The sequence below is a fragment of the Aedes aegypti genome, chromosome 2 (genome assembly GCF_002204515.2).
Source record: "Aedes aegypti strain LVP_AGWG chromosome 2, AaegL5.0 Primary Assembly, whole genome shotgun sequence".
NCBI classification, from domain to species: domain Eukaryota; kingdom Metazoa; phylum Arthropoda; class Insecta; order Diptera; family Culicidae; genus Aedes; species Aedes aegypti.
This window is the reverse complement of record NC_035108.1, coordinates 173,177,114-173,198,329: the sequence shown is the minus strand read 5'-3', so window position 1 is coordinate 173,198,329 and position 21,216 is coordinate 173,177,114. Positions and strand designations below refer to the sequence as shown.

General features: G+C 38.5%; 1 protein-coding gene across 2 annotated transcripts in view; it reads left to right on the top strand.

The window, feature by feature from the left end:
- The window catches only part of LOC5566011 (tight junction-associated protein 1), a 96,383-nt gene that overhangs the window by 37,673 nt on the left and 37,494 nt on the right, over positions 1-21,216 (top strand). The window lies entirely within an intron of this gene.

Below are 21,216 nucleotides of genomic sequence, written 5' to 3'. Positions count from 1 at the left end.
TAACGGCACCGGCCAAGTCCTTACAGTAAGTTGGGATAGGGAAGGAATGTTAGGGTATAATGATTGTTGCTTCTAGAGACCGAGAATACCTCTGCATCTCCATAATCACCACGGGAAGGGTGTTTATTAGTGGAAAAGGAAAAGATCTGGGAGTCACCTTTGGTCGGTGATGCGATCCCTGGATAAGGAGGAAAAATACGATTTATACTTAAAGCTAGTTTTTAGTTTTGTCTCAAAAAGTTTTTGGTAGAATATTTAAAATAAACGTCAACATCTATAATGTCGAACGATTCAAAAGAAGTTTTTATTAATGGCGAAAAGAACAAAATAAATGCGTATGTTTTGAATTATATCAAACAGGAATAATGCCGACACTTGTAGTGACGAACCATACATAGTATGTTTGAAAATTACATAACAGTATAATTGAACATTTATGCCTCAAGAAGAAAAGTCTTTGGTAGAAGTTTAAAAATAAACGTCGGCATTCATAATGTCGAACAGTTCAAAAATATTTTAAGTAATGTCCAAAATTTTATATGTTTATTAGAATAATTGTATAAAACAGGCATAATGCCGACACTTGTAGTGAAGAACCATACAAAGTTTGATTCAATATTACAAAAAAGTAACGCTTCCATGATAAAATGTGTTATCATAAGTATGAAACGAGCTCACCAGTTGGTGATCCATCCTCGACTGAACACGAATATCTTTTCGCACTCACACAGCGCGAACAGCAAAACTTCTCGGCGCCCCGAAAACAAACCGTCTTGCTTGGGCTTTCCAAAACACTGCTCAGCACACCACGCGAACCGAAAATCAAACTCCCGGCATCCCGAAAACGAAGCGTCTTGTTTGGGCTTTCCAAAACACTGCCCAGCAAAACGCGCGAACCAAAAACCAAACTTCCAGTGTCCCGAAAAAGAAGCGTCTTGCTTGGGCTTTCCAAAAAAATACTGCCCAGCAAAACCCGCGAACCGAAAAACAAACTCGCGGCATCTCGAAAACGAAACGTCTTGCTTGGGCTTTCCAAAAAACACTGCCCAGCAAAACGCGCGAACCTGAAAATCAAACTCCCAGCGTTCCGAAAACGAAGCGTCTTGTTTGAGCTTTGCAAAACACTGCCCAGCAAAACGCGTGAACCAAAAACCAAACTCCCGGCATCTCGAAAACGAAGCGTCTTGTTTGGGCTTTCAAAAACACTCTCAACAAAAAAAATAAGATCGGCAGAAAGTTTGAAAAACAAATTAAATAATTTACCATCTGTTAAATATACATACAAACTCGATGAACGTCGTACTCATTCTTATGGAGGATGGAAGACACGATAAGATTTTCCACGATATTCTCATGTCCAGTAAAGCATGACATGGTTTGTGCATGCCCCCAAAAGTTCAGGCTCATGAGAAGAACGATTAAGGTTATCTTTAGTGAAAATCCTGGGAAACCAACTCTTATTACAGTTGGTTACAATAAGCTTCTTGTAAAATTGAGCAATCCTCTAAGGCATTTCAAAATAAATCTGTGGATGGTATCTTAAAAATATCTATGTTTTACTCTAATATGTATAATTGTATCTAGCGGAAGCTTCATTTTTTGCCACTAAAAAAATATTCAAATCGCGATAACTTTTCTGTTTCTCAATATTTTTGCACCATTCTTTCACAAGCTCTTGAAAAACTCTTCTAGTTTCAGGATATGTGTCGATATTGATAATTGGTCATCTAGATCCAGAGATATTCCAATATTTCTTGGGGGACCGACGCGTAGCCATAACTCACATAAATATCTCAGGCTACAGAATTTTTATCGTATTCGGATATTCACTCCTCGGAATGATATATTAATGCGAGTATGTTGTGAAAATATAAAGCAATTTGGTGCAGCTGTCTTAGAGTAATGAGCATTTATGTTTCTGGTACTACGCTGGACAGATAAAGATTTTGAAAACTTTAAAAAACCTCATACCGTAATTTTCAAATTTCTTCAAGAATACTGAACCGATTTGTATGATTTTTTTCAGGGTAGGTCCTTATTATCTGGCATTGTATAGTATACATTATGTTTTTTTTTTTTTTGATAAATTGACCAAAAACAAAATGGCCGCCAAAGATATTTTCTATGGGGAATGTCGGCCCCCCAAGGAACATTGGAATATCTTCAAAACTAGATCAAACATTTTCAGTTTCTCATGAAAATTTTTGCGATTAGTCGGGTCATTTCGGTGCAAAGAAAACAAAACTGTACAAATTCACAGAACATTCGCTGTTCATCCTTGTAAGAAATAAATGAGGAAATTAGAACAACCTTACTGGATGTTAACACAAAAGCAGTTTGGAATATTTTTGTCAAATTTGTTTAATAAAATTGATTTAAAAAGGATCAACATATTTTTTCAATATGAATGATAACGATTCTTGTTCCAATGATTGATCCTAAAAACAGGACTGGTAGCAAGTTTTTTTTATAGAGACTTGGTCTCTATTTTAAAGCAAGTCTCTATTTTTAAAGGAAGGTCTATAGAGTTCATATTTTACCCAAACTGGTCTTTAAAGTCTCTTATTTACTTATCCTGCTTGCATTGAATCCTGATGCAAAATTATACAGGCTCCAAAGAAACCTTCGGACACAGGCTCTTGAAGAATTTTGTCTCAGACTACCCGAAGAAAAACTTCATAAATAATCATAATTATTTATTTTAGAATACTTTCAGGATCTCCCTGTAGATCCCTGTAGTAGAAATTATTCTAGACATTTCTCTACCAAGCTTACAAAAAATTCTCCCAGCGAGTTTTCAAAGGATGCTAAGGACCAGGATTCCTTAAAAAATCCTCCAAGTTTCCTCCCAGAAATCCTTAATCTTTGAGAGGTTCTTTGACAAATCTTTTTTTTTTTTGTTGGATTTTTTTCCAGCATTTCATCCAAGTAGTACTCCTGCAGTTTTTCCAAACATTTCTTAAAAAGTTTCTCGAAAAATTCTCATGCAATCTAAGACTTACTTGGAAAAAAAAAATCAAAGAATTAGAATTAGAGTAATTTCTGTAGAAATCTTTGAAGGAATCTGTAGAGCAATTAACTTTAGAGAAATCCCTTCTTGCAATCTTATATAAATCCTAAACAACAAAGGTAAATTTGTAGAAATTTCTGAAGAAGTTATTGATTGAAGTTTAGAATACTTTTTGACTAGGAATCTTGGAGGATGCCCCAGAGAAATTGATGGATGAATCGCTAGATAAAGTTTTGGAGAATTTGGGACTTTCTTGGAAAATTTGTGAAATATTTTTGGAGGAATATTTTAGAAGCCTGATTTCTAAAATAATCTTTGGAGAAATTCCATTTCTGTGGTTCTCCTTGGAAAAAATTAGATTGAATTCTTGAGGTATCCTGAACGAAATTCTTCAGGAAATAATCACTAGATGAACACCTTTATGAATTTCCGAAGTAATATTTGAACATTTGGACAAACAACTGAATATGAAAATGATGAAAAAGTACAGTAATACTTGTCGCAATGCCATGTTTTTCTATTGAGCGGAAAAAATCACTTGAAAATATCTTTAGAACGCTTGTAAACAGTGGAATTTCCTCAACTCAACTCAAAACCGACCAAATTATCACTTCACCCTTTTGCATTTGAGCTCCTCATATATAGAAACTTGAAATTTACAGTTCAGAGTTAAATTTTTTCATAGTTTCACTGTACACAAAATATTTGCCAACGTTTCTCCTACCCATGGATTCGAACTTTGACGCGCCCCTGTATAAAATATATCTCTGTGCGTAAAATTGGATGCTGGCGTATAAATGTAGCGCTTCCGGTAGAAACTCCTATTGTGGAAATATAGAACGCAACCAACTGGGTAAAACATTCCACTCTGTACGCGAAATAATTTCCTGCTTAATTGACAACCTCCGAAGCACTCACTCTCCACATTCGTTCCATTTGAGAATAATGTTGAGCGCCGTTCACAAATTACGCAATACTCTAAGGGGTGGAAACGATATGCGCAATCGTTTCATACAGGTTTTTGTAAATAGTCTATACAAATAGCTAAACAGAGGGAAGAAAGGAGATTTGAAGGCCTCAGTTTTCACGTTACGTTATCCTTGTACGAAAACAATGCTTGTTGTCTAATACCGAACATTCGTGGAGCACAAATATACCTCCGTGGTTTGTGTTGGCGTCGCCTCCGAATTTTGTGGCAGCGCTCTTTTTCTTCTTGGCATTACGTTCCCCGCTAGGTAGAGTCTGCTTCTCAGCTTGATGTTTGAAAAGCCCTTCTACGATATTCGAATTATTGAATTCTGATTCATTCAAATTCGAACCCAGCTACCTTGAACAGGGTCTTGTTCTGTAGCTTTAGTCGTTATCACAAGACTAAGGCCAACATGACAGAGTCTCAACTCTAATGATGCGACGATGACATCGGTTAGGCAAAAAAAATATCATTATTTGAAGAACAATTCCTTCAAATAATGATATTTTTTTTTTGGCCTAACCGATGCTCTGCGTAGGATACCGCTGGCCTACAAGCACGTGTCAATAATAAATTTTGGTTTCAGATATTAAGGAACAGATTGGGAAAACTTGGAATGGCTCTTTTGCCCTTGTAAACTCTTATTAACCGATGTTCAACTGGTGATAAACCTGCTCTATTTTGGATACATGACAAATTTTCCGTGTGGTTTTGGCGAACCAACAACACTGTCATCAACCATCTGCGAAAGAGTCAAGAAACTTTGCAAAAGTCATAAGCTGGCGGTATTTAGAGGTTTGATAAATTTAGCTGTCTAGGCATGGCAACATACTATTCTACTATTTCTAGTTCGGAAAGGTTAAATCAAGTAGGTGCATCATATTAAATTAAGAACCATAGCTAATGATTTTTAATACAAATTTTGAATATCTGTAAAATGAGGATCTTAATATCCATATGACTTAGACTTATTCATACACTCTATTTTGGAAGCTTCCAAAGCTTTCATCTTTATAGTTAATTAAAGACCTTAAATGGAAACGATATGAGCTTCGCCCTAAAGTTTCCTCACAAAATTTCCTGCATCGAAGAAAACTGAAAAGAAATTTTCTACACTTCCTGACTGTTCAAACGATAGGTATCTGTGCTACAATTTTCCAACTCGATGAAGCAAATTTATTGCTGCCAATCGCCGTGTTCATTTTCTACTTCACCAAACACTTAACCTTTGTTTTAGCATGTATGATTCCAAGGCGAATACGAATCCTGGAAGAAAACGCAACTCTGTTCTGTTGGTGGTTTGGATGTCTCTCGTTCTCCAGGCGAACCAATAGTTCCCTGAAACGGAATTCAAGTCGAAGTTATTTCCGTTTGAGCACTACACTGTTGTGTCATGGTTATGAATGTTAATAAATGTCAACGAGGAATGGAAAAGGTGAAGAACACAACAACAAAAAAGGATATTGGTATTCTATTTCCATGGTCCTACCTTTGACGAATAAAAATAAAACAAATGAAAATCAGCTCTGTGCGAGGAAGTTTGCCATCGTGCTGAGTTTATCGACAAATCGACAGACTCACATTCTGATTTTAGCATTTCACCATTTTTACTATCGATGAGATCTGGCGTCCAGATGGTATGCAAGAGAAATATGTTCCGAAGGACAAACAAAGTCACATTTTTATTGTATGAGAAAATACACTGGGCAAATAATGGCACGATTTAATCACTTATTCAGAAATTCATTCATAAATTTCTATTTTTATTTTTATTTGACTACCTACGTTTTAATTCACTCCTTTAATAAGCATACCTGAGAATTAACGTTTTTTCTAATGTATTGTTTATGCAATATATCCGACAAGAATTCATTCGGACAATTTAACAAGAGATTTGGTTTTAATCGTGGATGAGCGCCTTCCAATTTGACTCTCAGTCAAATGAAATAAAAAAAAACATGCGTGAGACGGCAATATGCAATTTTTTTAAAGGTTTTAAGTTCGATATTTGTGTGATTGGAGGATGTGGCGTCTTTCATCAGTTTCCATTAACTGTAAAGTGTAATTTTTCATAATTTCGCTTTGTTAAACCCACATTTATATAATTAATCAACGTGTCGCTAGTAGGAACATATTCCCTAGGGTCTTCTGAACGTTTTTTTTTATGTCAATGTTGTAGGAATTGAAAACAAATTGTGAACATGGATAAGTCAGATAAGCATCAAAACTGGGTTTTCAAAGGAATGAGATAAGTGCTCATATAGTTGCGGTTATGTCATTTAAACTGTTTTCCTTTAATTAGTGACAGATTCTGCAATGTCAATCGATATATTGTTTTTTTTTTTTTCATTGCTGACACAACTGCTAATATTCTTTTAAAATTGATGAAATATGGCCCAAATTGCTTAAAAACTTCTCGCCGGTATCAATAATTACGGTAGAGTGTTCTTAAGTAAGCTGCAAAATAGTGAGTCGACATTCACGAAGGAGCGACCAACTACTTCACGCTTCCACGGGTCAAATGATTACAAAGACCGCCAGCTAAGGGTTGCGTACTAAGCTGGTAGTGCAGCCTGGGCACTGTTGTCCTTCTCACATCAGCTAGAGTGATGAGGTATGTTCTGAGCGTCTGTACACCAGGTGGAGCGGCTTAAAAAGCGTCTGTTCTGGCACCCAGCGGCTGAGTATGAAATGCTGTATCACGTCAGCTACACTTAAGCTGGTAGTCCCATCAATGTGAAGTGGGTAGCGCGATTCCGGTAAGGTAGCATACCGAATTCATTATCCACTATGAAAAATGGAGAAAGAAGAAGAAACGAACGTTATTTTCGGCAACTGACCTGGAAACGAAATATTGATAGAGACATATATTTAATAATAAAGTTTTTGATAGCGATGAAATGGACCGGTTCAATTATTTACATACAGTCGACTCTCCATAACTCGATATTAAGGGACCATCGACTTATAGAATTATCGAGTTTCTGTATTTCCAATACTTTTATGATCACTTCTGCAAGCAAACAATATCATTTTGAAAAATTATCTTCGGACACTTTTTTCAAAATGTTCGAAAAATTGCCTTATTATTACTAAAAATTATTTTTATTTATTTTTATGTTTTTAAACTTTTATTACAACTTGCAAGTCCTTTATTCACTGCCAAACCAGAAATGGTCCATGTCTCTCTGTATAAAAAAAGGTTTTTAGATGGATATCGAGTTATGGAGGGAAATTTTCCTCTCACGTGGCATCGACTAGTGGAGGCATCGAGTTATAGAAATATCGACTTATGGAGAGCATGATGTATGGGAATTTGAAAGGACCGCATAATCCATCGAGTTATAGAATATATCGATTTATAGAATATCGAGTTGTGGAGAGTCGACTGTATATCTGTTGTATATTAAACTCTCATGAAACATAGTTATGATCAATCTGTTAAACAAATATGGAACAACAATCAATGTTACGCTTCGACTCAGAAAAAAAAATTGAATCTCATCATTATATCTCTAGTCTAATCTAATTTAAGCCAATATTGAAAAGCATCCTGGAAATACCTAGATTTGCTAATGTATTTTCTTGTCAGCATTAATATTTGTAGAATATCAGTGATATCATAGAAATATTAAAATGGCCAGGCCCACTGTGCAGACTTCAGGATTAAAGACAACTGAATTACTACGATCAGGTTATTCACGAATAATAACATGATAGGTGAAACATTTTCAATTTAAATAAGGAAGAAACGGGGACAACCTTACAACCGTTTCGATTCAGGGTTATATGTAAAATCATTGGGAGTGGCGTTGCTAAAAAGTCAATGCTCACTCTATTGTTGTAGTTTCTCCTGGGATGGGACATAGGTATTTCCTCCTCATGGCCTGGCTCCAGAGCCTTGGCTTAAGCGCCTTTACTCACTCTGTGAAACGAGATGAAAACTTATTTCGCCCCTTTCCCGTTATACAAAAACCGATGCAGCTGATATTTTTAAAATAAATTTTCAAAATAACAAACATAATTCGAAATATCATATAAACTACGTATAAACAAACCGATAACTACAATTAATAGACGAAGAATAATAGAAATAATGGTTTAACTCACCAAATATGAGACATATGTGCAAGTGATCAAATATAAATTTATAGATAATTTGAAACAATATCACCTAATTTTATTTGTGTAGGTACCAACGTTTGTTGTGTTTGCTCTCCTGAATCGTGAATCCCGCTATGTTACCTTCAGTGGTTGTATGTTGCACTTGAATGCCACTTTCCGAAATCAAACTAGGAAAAACAACGAAGCAGCCAGAACGCACTGCAAAAAGGTTCTCTTCGTTCATCTCTTCATCTTGTCACTGATTCTTTTGTGTAAATAAGTGAATTCCTGCTAAATCACTAGGCAAAACTTTTTCACTTCAGTTTTTTGATTAGCGCGAAACGTGACACTTAACAAAAACACAACTGCACCCCACCAAGGCTTGCTGCAATCTCCTGAATCTCATCATTATATCTCCAATCGAAATTTAATCAACTTTCCCTAACTCTTAATTCCATAGCACAATATCGAAGTAAAGAACAATAATAGAAGTAAGTTCTCATGTCTACTTTGATGATCTCTTTCATCGCAGTTGTTTGTGTTCTTTAACTGTAACTATAACTCGATATCTTCCTAGCTCTATGGTCCGTTCAATATTGTGATTTAACTGTAGAATCATAAACATAATTTGTTTGATTTTCGTAAGCAAATCAGTAACGCATTTCAGTCGTAAAATCAAACTCCTATGAGATAACAGAAAAAATACCAATGCAAGAGTAAATTGGTATCGGTAAAATACGTTCAACCGAAGTAAAATCACAGACTGAACAGCTTCCCTTAATGCCGATACTGTTATTTTACTGGTTCAAAAGTGAATTGATAGAATGAACCGGTTCAAAAAGTTACAAATGGCAGTTGTACGACTGAACTACTTTCAAATTATAGAAGCAAACTTAACCGGTTATTTTCTGAAAAAAACAAATGAATGGTTTTACCGATTCAAAAGCGAATCGGTGAAATGAACCGTATCAAAATGTTACATATTTCAATTGTATAAATAAACTGCTACCAAATTATAACAGCAAATTTTACCGGTTATCTTCTGAAATAAAAATAAAGTGAATCTGTAAAATGAACCGATTAAAAAGGTAGCACATTTCAGTTATACGACTAAACTTCCATCTAATAACGCCCGCAAACTTAACCGTTTATCTTCTGAAACCAAAAAACTTGTTTAGCTTTGCAAAAGTAGATCGGTAAAATTAACCGGTTCAAAAAGTAACACATTTCAGTTGTATGACTACACCTTACTGGGTATCTTAAAAAATAAAAAATGAAAAATGTGCAGTTTTAAAAACAGTGATGAACCGATACAAACATTACAGTTGTATGAATAATTTTCTATCTAATGATAACAATAAAGTTTACGGGTTATCTTCTGAGAAAAAAATACTGATCCAAAAAGTTACTCAATTCAATTGTACGATAAAACTTATATCAAATTGTAGCAGCAAACTGCAGCGGTTAATGTCTGAACAGCGTTGCAAAAATCACAAAAGCTCATACCTCATGCTTGAGTTATTCACCCATGAATTGTAGCTCACGCAACTTAATAGACGAGATCAAAAACATCACGCATGACGTATCGCCAGAAAGAAGAAAAAGACCAACTATGTTTTAAAAGTAAATCGATGCATTTTGAGTAAATCGGTATAAATAATGAAACGGTTCATCTAATAATAATTTGACATAACATTTAGATTTTCTTCATTACAAAAATACGTCTAACTGACAAATTAGTTATTGAATTTCATAAGTTTTCTTATATGCCAGCTCAAAAGTGAATCGGTATTATGAACCGATTTAAAAACAACACATTTCAGTTGTACGAATAACAGATTAATCAATTGATAGCAGTAAACACGGATTATTTTCTGAAATAAAAATAAATGATTTTACCGGTTCACAAGTGCATCTGTGAAATGAATCGGTTTAAAATATTACAGAATTCAGTTGCATGATTAATCTACTTCTAAGTTATAGCAGCAAACTTTAGCGGTTATCTTATGAAATACAAATTATTGATTTTATAAAAATATTGATTGATTTTATAAAAATATTGATTGATATGGAAATACGTCCAACGAATGAAGAATCACTAACTGCATAAGTGAATGGGTAAAATGAACCGGTACAATAAGTTACATATTACAGTTGTACGATTAAACTACTATCAAATGTTAACTTCACGGAATATATTCTGAAATAAAAATAAATTATTTAACCGGTTTAAAAATGAGACGGAGAGGGTATTCCAATGGCTACCGCCTCTGCTTCATAAGTAGAAAGTCATGGGTTCAATCCCAGGCCATTCCCTTTCCTCGTACTTTGTAGTTGTATCCTTCACTTGCTTCTATCTAGCACTCTTAATATATCACAGTTGATCTATCTATCACATTACTAAGCATTTGCTAGAACCGTAGACGGACAGAAATAAACCGTTTCCCTACGCTTCCATTCTTTCATCATTATAGCACGCCTTTTCTTACGCCTGATACATAGGCAGTCTGCTAACCAAACCAGCAAGCCTCTCTGCCATAGGAATTACCACCCCTTCACTCTTCCCGCATGAATTGGCGTAGACGTAGTGATATATACGGTCTACCGTGGTAGCCAGTTTAATGCATCATCAACTCCTTGCCCTTCCTCTCATTGGTCAGCACTCTGACGTGACAGGCGCCATTTTTGCCTAAAACTAAGAAGATCACCAGCACTTATACACTGAGGGTGACTGAGGGTGAAACCAAGCAGTCATCTGCAAGCCCAAGCTCAAGCTCATTATTTAACCGCTTCAAAAATGAATCGGTTAAGTTTGCTTTAAACGGTTCAAAAAGTTACACATTTCAGTTTCCGATTTAACTGCTACCAAATTATAGCAGCAAACTTCAGCGGTTATCTTCTGATATAAAAATAATTGATTTTACCGGTTCAAAAGTGAACCGGTAAATTGAACCGGTTCATAAAAAAACAAGATTTAGTATAACATTTTACCTCCCATTTAAATTACATTTTTATCAATAGCAGTCCACTTTTTGGCGCTGGAGGGTTAAACAATATCAAGAGCATATGTATATTATTATTTATCTGATGTCACTAACTTAACCCCGTAATTCAAGGAATATTCCTTAGTTGTTAGCAAAATAGGCGCTCAGAGATATGTACACAACAGTCAACCACTAAAACGTGCGCATAAATTACTCACAATGCATAAAACCCATAACTCAGTGTAGCTTTCCCCAGTCCCACCGCCTCGGGCGAACTAATTAGTCCACTGAGATGGGATATCAATTGAGTCCGAAAGCCAGTCGTAGAGAGAACCTTCCGCCACAATGGTCATTACAAGCCATTTTGGTTGGACAAACTCGCCAAATGGACACAACGAGCGTACGACAAACAGCACTTAGTAATAACAATAATAGCAGGTTTACATTGTGGTTCGCCTCATATTTACAGGAGAGTAAACATCTGTGGCCGAGGCGGTGAACTGCTTGGGACAAGGAATAGAATGGGATTCGAACATATACGTTTTGCCCGAGGAGACGCTACCAATCCAACAATCCCTCGCTGATGGCATCCATTGTGATCGATTTTGGATTAAAATTCTTCCAGACTGCACTCAATCTTGCAATCCATCTAAAAAGTTTCATCTCTTTCGCTCCGGGGAAGTGCATAGGTACTGCGCCAGTATATTGCTCATACTCGGTCTGGAGCACTTTAACTACGCTTCCGATGAAAAAGTTTTTACTTCTCATCAACCCCGATGCTTGTTGAACTGAATCACTAGCAACGGTAGTCTGATGGATACGGCAGGGAGAGGGGTGCTTGCAACTCTATTAATCTCTCCAGAAATGCTAAAATCGACATCTGGATGTGGTGTGCACTCGAACTTTCCAAGAAGTAAAGAAATGTTTTAAATCCATCCACAATCCACATAAACGGGGAGCATAAATTTCGTACTGTCGATGTCGTTCCTCCTACATCATGATTTCATTTCTATTTCTGGCAGCAATATGGACAAGAGAGAAATGAAAGGGTAGATTAAGAGCAGTGTCAGTTTTCGTAAAAAAAATGAAGAGTTGTCCCTTTCCATAGTAATACAGTCAACTTTCCATAACTAGATATTTAAGGAACCACCGATACAAAATACAAAACCAATGCAACTGCTTTCCAAGTAATCATCGAGGAAAGAAGAAGTTTTTTTTATGGTTCTCTGACTCGATATATCAATATCGAGTAAGGGAAAGCTGACTGCATTTTCTTCTTAGCTAGCATCTGTAGATTATACCACGCTTTTAATAAAGACGAGTGCTTTAAGAAAATTATATATAAAGACTGGAACGGGCAAAAATTGGTCGACAAAAAAAATCGTATCTCTCAGTCAAAATACAAAAACCTTTTTATTTTCTTTTGCTAACATAATTCATATATTTGAAGGAAAAAGGTTCGTTTATTATTTTTATTTGCCAAATCCAAACTGCCGTGCCTTCAGGTTCCTTTTTTTAACATATAAGGGAACATTGAAATATGACATCCATAGTTTTTTCTGTATTTCTAGACCCCCTCACGCTTTTCCAATACCGTATACATGTACTCCCACACTTTCGTAACCCCTCAGTAAACACACGATCGTATATGATTTGATATAAGGGTTCAAATGTGGAGGCGATGTACATACATTTTGCATGCAGCCTAATGGCGCAAGTACTTATATCGCTTCCACTTGTGTACTCTTATGCATAATCGTATACGAGTTTATGTTGACTGATCCCCCCCCTCCCCAAAATTAGATAACACTGAATCAAATATTTCACGCCACCATTTTCGGTTTGTGACTGTATCTCTCCATCCTCGGTTTTGCCCCACACTCTCCAAATCGATGCGCACTTGATCCGCCCACCTAGCTCGCTGCGCTCCACGCATTCTTGTACCGACCGGATCCGAAGCGAAGACCATCTTTGCAAGGTTGCTGTCCGGCATTCTTGCAACATGCCCTGTCCATCGTATCCTTCCTGCTTTGGCCACCTTCTGGATACTGATTTCGCCGTAGAGTTGGGCAAGCTCGTGGTTCATCCTTCACCGCCACACACCGTTTTCCTGCACTCCACCAAAGATCGTTCGAAAACTCCTCCTCGAGCATCGTCCACGTTCCATGCCAGTAGAGGACTACCGGCCTTATGAGCGTTTTGTACATGGTACATTTGGTGCGAATGTGATTTTTTTTTGACCGCAGCTTCTTGTGGAGGCCATAGTAGGCCCGACTTCCACTGATGATACGCCTCCGTATTTCACGGCTAACGTTATTGTCAGCCATCAGCAAGGATCCAAGGTAGACGAATTCGTCGACCATCTCGGACGTATCTCCGTCTATCGTAACACTGCTACCTAGGCTCGGCCCCACCAACTAGCATGTACTTTGTCTTGGCCGCATTCACCACCAGTCCAACTTTTGCTGCCTCGCTTTGCAGGTCGGTGTACAGGTCTGCCACCTTTTCAAATGTTCGGCCGGCAATGTCCATATGTTCCGCGAAGCAAACAAATTGACTGGATCTCGTAAAAATCGTACCCCGGCTCTTCGCATAGCACCTTCTAGCGCTATATTGAACAACAGGCACGAAAGCCCATCATCTTGTCGTAGTCCCCGGCGGGATCCAAACGAACTGGAGTGTTCGCCTGAAACCTTCACACAATTTTGCACATCTTCCACCGTCGCTCTTATCAGTCTCGTGAGCTTCCCGGAAAAGCTGTTCTCGTCCATTATTTTCCATAGCTCTTTGCGGTCGATACTATTGTATGCCGCCTCGAATGAACATTAAATGAAAAGGTGATGCGTTGGGACCTGGTATTCACGACATGTTGGAGGATTTGCCGTACAATAAATATCTGAGCCGTTGTCAATCGACCGTCAATGAAACCGACTTGATAACTTCCAACGAACTCGTTTCTTAGGTAACAGACGACGGAAGATGATCTGGGATAATACTTTGTAGGCCGCATTTAGAATGTTAATCGCTTGAAAGTTCTCACAATCTAACTTGTCGCCTTTCTAATAGATCTTTCCACTCCTACGGTAGCTGTTCTGTTTCCCAGATTGTGCCTATCAGCCGGTGCCGACAAATGGCCAGCCTTACGGGCCTATCTTTATGAGTTCCTTACCAGCAGCTTTATTGTTCTTGAGCTGATGAATGGCATCCTTAACCTCCCTTAAAGTGAAGGCTGCTTGGTTTCTATCGGCTGCAGTACTGACGAAGGCATTTCCTCCGTTGTCCTGACCTTCATTGCCTATGCTCTCAGTGCCATTCGGGTGTTCGTCGAAGTGCTGCTTCCACCTTTCGACCACGTCACGCTCGTTCGTCAAGATGCTCCCATCCTTATCCCTGCACATCTAGGCTCGCGGTACGAAGCCATTGCGGGATGTGTTGAGCTTCTTATAGAACTTACGTGTTTTATGAGACCGGCACAGCTGTTTCATATCCTCGCACTCCGTCTCCTCCAGGCGACGTTTTTTTTTCTCCCATAAAAGGCGGGTCTACTGTTGCTTTTTCGGTCTATAACGTTCCACGTTCTGCCAGGTTCCTTGCTGCAACATGACCGCCCGCGTTGCATTCTTCTTCTTCAAAATCTGCCTTCATTCCTCGTTGGACCAATCGTTCCGTCGGCTCCGTCCCACGTACCGGACGTTGCTCTCAGCTGCATTATTGATGACTGCTTTAACTGTTCTCCAGCAGCCCTCAAGACGGGCTTCATCCAGATCACCCTCTTCTGGTAATGCAGCCTCGAGGTGCTGCGCGTACGCAGCTGCGACATCCGGTTGCTTAAGTCGCTCTAGGTCATACCGGGGCGGCCGTCGGTACCGTACGTTGTCAACGACGGAGAGTTTTGGGCGCAGTTTAACCATTACCAAATAGTGGTCAGAGTCGATATTAGCGCCATCAATCAGAACGCGGTCAATTTGTGAGTCTGTCTGCTGTGGTTATCTCCAGGTGTATCGGTATGGCAGACTGTGCCTGAAGTAGGTGCTACGAATGGCCATATTCTTGGAGGTGGCGGAATCAATTAGACGTAAGCCGTTTTCGTTTGTCAGCCGGTTGGCGCTGAACTTTCCAATAGTCAGTCTGAACTCCTTTTCCAGGTCGCCCAGTGCGTTTATATCTCCTACAATTATTTTGACCTCGTGGTTGTCCTACTCGCGTTCGAGCTGCGCGTAAAAAGCGTCTTTATCATCATCTGTGCTTCCGGAGTGAGGGCTGTTCACGTTTATTACGCTGAAGTTGAAGAACCGGCCTTTGAGCCTCAACTAGCATATTCTCTCATTGATCGGCCACCACCCGATCACGCGCCTCTGCATATCACCCATCTCTATAAAAGCTGTCTCCAGCTCGTGAGTGTTGCCGCAGCTCTGGTACATGGTACTGTAGCGCTACGATGCCGAAACCGCGGTCCTTCAACACATCGACAAGTATGCGTGTGCTCCTGATGAAGTTGAGAGATTTACAGTTCCACGTACCGAGCTTTCAATCGCTAGTTCCTTCACGTCGCTGTGGTTATTCGTCGATTGTCTCGATTCGTATTCTTTTGTTGATGAATCTATGGCTTGATTTTTTTACAGCTGGCCTGCAGGGCCTGACACTAACCCCCAAGATTTCTGGAGGACCTTTCCCCCTAAATGTTCGGTGGGCCAGAGTGCAAGTTTAGCTTAGAGTCCTTCTCCGGCACTCGAACGACGATCAGCCACCCCTGACATGGGGAACAGACGCTGTTGTGAGCCTCTCCTAACATGGATTACAGACACTTCAGGTTTGCAGAAGCAAAAGCAAAAGCGAACCTCCCTTCCATGTCAGCATACGACCAAAGTTTCCACCGGGATTGGTTACCCGATCTTCCCTGAGGTTACTCTTACCCCCGCTAGTACCACGAGGAGGTAGGGATAGGAGTTGCTTAGCAAGAGGCTGAGGACCGCTGCTTCTTCTTCTTCTTCTTCTTTTGGCATTAACTCCTCACTAGGACAGAGCCTGCTTCTCAGCTCTGTTCTTATGAGCACTTCCACAGTTTTTAACTGAGAGCTCTCTTTGTCAAAGTTGCCATTTTTGCATTCGTATATCGTGCGGCAGGTACGATTATACTCTATGCCCAGGGAAGTCAAGTGAATTTTCATTACAAAAAGATCCTGGACCGACCAGGAATCGAACCCAGACACCTTCAGCATGGCTTTGCTTTGTAGCCGTGGACTCTAACCACTCGGCTAAGGAAGGGCCCGAGGGAGACCGCTAAGAGGGTCTATTTTATTCCTGCAGTTACGCGAGGTACCAATGGTACGCCATGTTCAGCCATCTACCAATCGTGAACATTTGTTAAATATATCAATCAAGAATGATGGAAGTTTCTTTATAAAGATGTAGAAAATTCAATCATCTCCAGGGGCTTTCATATTTTAATTTTTGTTAATACTAGTCGGAGAATAGTGTGTTATGCATTGAAACCTCAAGACGCAAACTTAACACACAGGACCTAGACGGTGAAGAACTAGTTGCTGTGATATCGCTAGCGTTTCCACAGATGTCCGGGCGCCGGTATAGAGCGGGCAGCGTTCAGAGAGGAAAAGCTCTTAAAATGAAATTCGTGAATTGAAAACAAACAAGCTTCGGTAGCTTATATCAGAGTGAAAGATCAAGAGCCCGTGACGCCTACAGTGTGTAAATGGCAAAGCCTTCACTTTAAAGGCGCCCCAAGAAAACCTACTCGAATTGCCAATTGGGTACCATACGTTGTAGCCGAAAGGGCAGATGTAAGGCAGATGACAAAATAATAGTTGAAAGATGTCTGAAAAATCATTCGTGACAAAAAAAGACTAGGACCCTACGGTAATCCAAAGTGGCAATCATTGCGGATCCGGACCTGTTCATAACCCCGACACAAAGCTTAACAGATCTGGAAATCATTCCGGTAATATGGGAGAAACAAAATTAGCGCTTTTACCAAAGGCAGGAAAACCGTCAGATGACCCATCGGTGTACAGACCTATGTATCTGCTAGATTCAACGAGCAAGTTGTTAGAGAGATTAATCCTCTACAGGCTAGTACCAATATAGAAGGTACGGAACAACAAGTTCAGTTTCAGGAAAGATAAATCTACTTTGGATGCAATCTAGTTAGTTGTCCAGACAGAAAAGATGGCAATCCAACTTAAAAGGAGGGACATCTGTAACTACACGGTTGTTACTCTGGTTTCGGAATTCCTGAGCAGTTGTGTGAGCTTCTGAAAAAATATTTTGATTGTAGGATTTGTTGAAATAGAGGTAGTGTCGAACCTAAGGTAGAATATTCGTCGGTTGAGAACCATGCGTCGTCTTAGGTGAAAGTATTGAGATTGAGAGCGGTATAATATTTCTTAATGTTGATGAGTTGAAAATTGTTTGAATACAGGGAGTTGCAGCAGTTGATTGAGTTTCCATTCTATTTCTTATTGATTTACACTTGGTTGTGAACGGGCTAGTCTTACTAGGATATGTGTGATCTTAGCGGACTAGCTTTCAACAGGTTATGTGCCCAGGAACGTGTTTTTACTGCATGTATCGTTCACGAAGAGGATTGTCCACATAAGCCGCGTCGCACAGAAAGGATGGATTGGCCACGTCAGAGAACATGATATATCTGGAACGATTGTACCCCGTTTGGCATAAGGTCGTTTGGCATAAAGCCGTTTGGTATAAAGTCGGTTGGCATAATGGTCGTTTGGCATAATGGCCGTTTGACATAATGATTGACTTAAAAAATATCGTCATTTATTAAGCTTTTATTGAGATCAACTCCACCGAGCCCATAGCAAAAAACAAAATTGGTAGGTTCTAAACAAGCGTGGTGTTCGTTCAGAGATTTTCCAAACTAAGAATTTCAAAAATTGTTGTGACATTAGAAAGCATTACTAAAAAAACTCGTGACGGATCTCTACATCTCAGAACATAGAGTATCTTTGAGCTTGTTGCGATATACATATATGAAAACAGTAAATTGGCACAGTAAACAGTAAAGTTCACAGTTATTCATCAAGGGGAACGCTCATAGAATATTTCGCTGCAGATCAAGCTCTGTCCCAGTTTAGACGTAACACTCGATGAAAATAACTTGATAAAAGAACGGATTTTTTTTGCAATAGTAAAAGCTCCAATCTAATGATCTATCAATGCGACTTAATACAAAAATAGCCTCTATACGAGAGCAGATTATTTTTCGTTTAAAAGGTTTAAGGCTCTAACGCAAAAAACAATCTTTTCACAGCATAGCTCAAATGAACAACACATCTTTAAAAGAAAATATTTGTAGCAAATCATTTCAACCGTCTATTATCGAAAGAAGGAAAAATTTGTGATTGAAATAATATTTTTCCAGCATATCTTGGAAGGAGATCACGTGTTTGCCCCTAAAAAGTATATGTTGAATATTGACAGGTTCTAAATTAATTATCGTTCTTACAACACATCTGGCAAGAATTGATAAAATAAATAAAATTCAAAACAGTATACATATAAAGAATTTAAAAAAAAGACACAATTTAATAATTAAATAAATAGAAGAATGCACGCCAAAAACTATTGCGGCATAACAAAACGAAAAGACATAAAAAAGTGCGTTCAAAATCATCAAAGTGATTGTGCTACTTTTCCCCGAAAAGTGGTGACGAGAAAGAACGATAAACAGTCAAAAGAAGGAAGTATTCTGTCATTCTCGGCTATACACATGTTGGCAAAAATACTGAGGACGGTCAAACTCGAAAGAACCGCCAATTAAATAAAGAAGGGTGCATATTAGATGGTCAGTTTGTTCACCACCCTGAAATGTATAAAGTTACGACAATTATGAGTGCTAAAAACTTTTCGGAGACGTGGACTAGTTGGGGAAACGGGGTATTCGGGGAACTGGCATTCGGGAACTGGCGTTCGGGGAAACGACATTCGGGGAAAAGTACCACAACCCATCGAAGTAACTGCAGTAATCGAATTTTCTTTTCGCTGATAATTTGAGCAGATCAATGTTATCGATTGCCGCCCTTTTGACAGTTGGAAACAAAAAAAAATACTTAAAAAATATAACTCCAAAGAACAGCCTATGCATAAAAGAAGGAGACATTTATTGAAATTTTAAATCAACAGTTTCCATACATATAATTATGGTTACATCATATTTAGAAGAAAAATAGAACAACTAAATGAAGGGTAAATTTGTGCCAAATATATAAAAATCTACATTGCAAAAATTTGTTACAATAGCGAAACTTAATAAGAAATAATATTTGAAAGAATGGTAATTTCTGGATAACTAATAAAATACTATTGGCAATAACTTTCCTAGTATGCTTAAATTTGTTCAAGAGCGAATGATTGTTGAATGAACTGTCATTTTGTATCAATTGACTTCAAAACAGCCTGATATCATCAGAAAGTTTCAATTAAAACGTAAAAACGAAAAATTGAGAAATTCTTGGTTTCAGACCCATTATGCCAAACGACTATTATGACAAACGACTTTATGCCAAATGACCTACCACCATCTGGAACGCAGGTTATACAGGACATTGAATAACAGCTGAAACCAGGGCTATAAAATGTGATGAATATACCATAACTACATCTCATGCTAATTTACATATTATCCGAAGTTGAATACTTCGAAATAAACCTAAATAGTTATTTATGCAACAAGTTGCAAAATGATGATTTTTTCAGCACGAGTTGTACATTCATCCAACGAGGATAACAACGAGTTGGATAAATGTAACGAGTGCTGAAAAAATCGAGTTTTGCAACGGGTTGCATACAACATTTTTTGCGTTTCAACTGGATGAATTCTAAAAGCACAAGCAAACATTTCAAGAGAACCCACATAGGCATACAGCCATGAGTAGTTTCAATTCAGTATTTTTCAATCACGTAGGCTGTGACAGTAGTACCCATGAATGTCATAAATTTTCTCGCTCCCATGGGTTTCATGCAGATCTTCCCTATTAGAGGAATGAACAGGTAAGAAAATGCTGGACGATCCGATCCCACATCAGAATCGCCAAGCTGTGTCAGAACCTGATCGCACAACGGATGTAGGCTTTAGTGAAGTGACTCGCCGTGTAAACCAAATGGAAAGTCATTTCGCTCGAATCGAGAATTTTCACCTCGCTGTAGCACACCGACAATCCTCACCTCACGCCAGATGTAGAATAAACTCAAGAATCAGATGCAATTGTGCTTATCCTATGTGGCATGTAAGGCAAGACTAGTCGGTGAGGTGTCGACTCGTTTCCATTTGATTTACATTAGTCGCCTCACGCCACCCGAGGTGAGAACGACTCGTCTCGACTCACACGCCGCCCAGAATAAGCATGGCATGAAGAGACTGGGATACTTGTTTATCCGGTTGACGAAAACAGTACTGAAAAGTGCTACTTTTCAGCACTGAAAAGAGTGCTGAAAAGTAGCACTTTTCAGCACTGTTTCTTTTGGTAGGAAAAGTAGGCCGTTATGTTGATCAACTTCTTAATGAAAAGTTGATTGATTTGCAACGGAATTGCAAAAAAATCCTTATCGCGATTCACTGTTGTTATACTTTCAAAATTTGAGATAATGGATTTAATCTATGTGAATAAAAATGAAATGGTCACTAAATAGCTTGAAAGCAGTTCAGTAGATTTTCCCAATTATTTCACTCGTGAATCCGTTCAGGACTCAAACGTGTTCATGTGAATAAAAAAAAAATTAAAGTCTGCGGAACTGTCGAAAAAACAAACGGGAGAAAATATAATCTGTCATATTGTGTGGGAGATTTCACGGAATTTTCGACAGATTACTTAATGGCATGACAAAGTTTGCCGGGAGCACTAGTTTCTAATAGTTATGCGAGGAGATAATCGATAAGACGACATTTTTCAACGCAGTTTTATGAAACCGGTTATAGGGAATCTGATTTCTATATCACAGAAATGTATAATATGTTCAAATGTTGAAAAGTATAGGTTTGAGATTGAGCTTAGCTTGAACTTGATTCGCCGACCGTGTTGCATACTCCATTCTCGCCAAGTCAACTGCACTAACACAAGGAACCAATCAAATAACTGCACCCTCAGTGTGTAAATAAAGGTGATGTTATATTT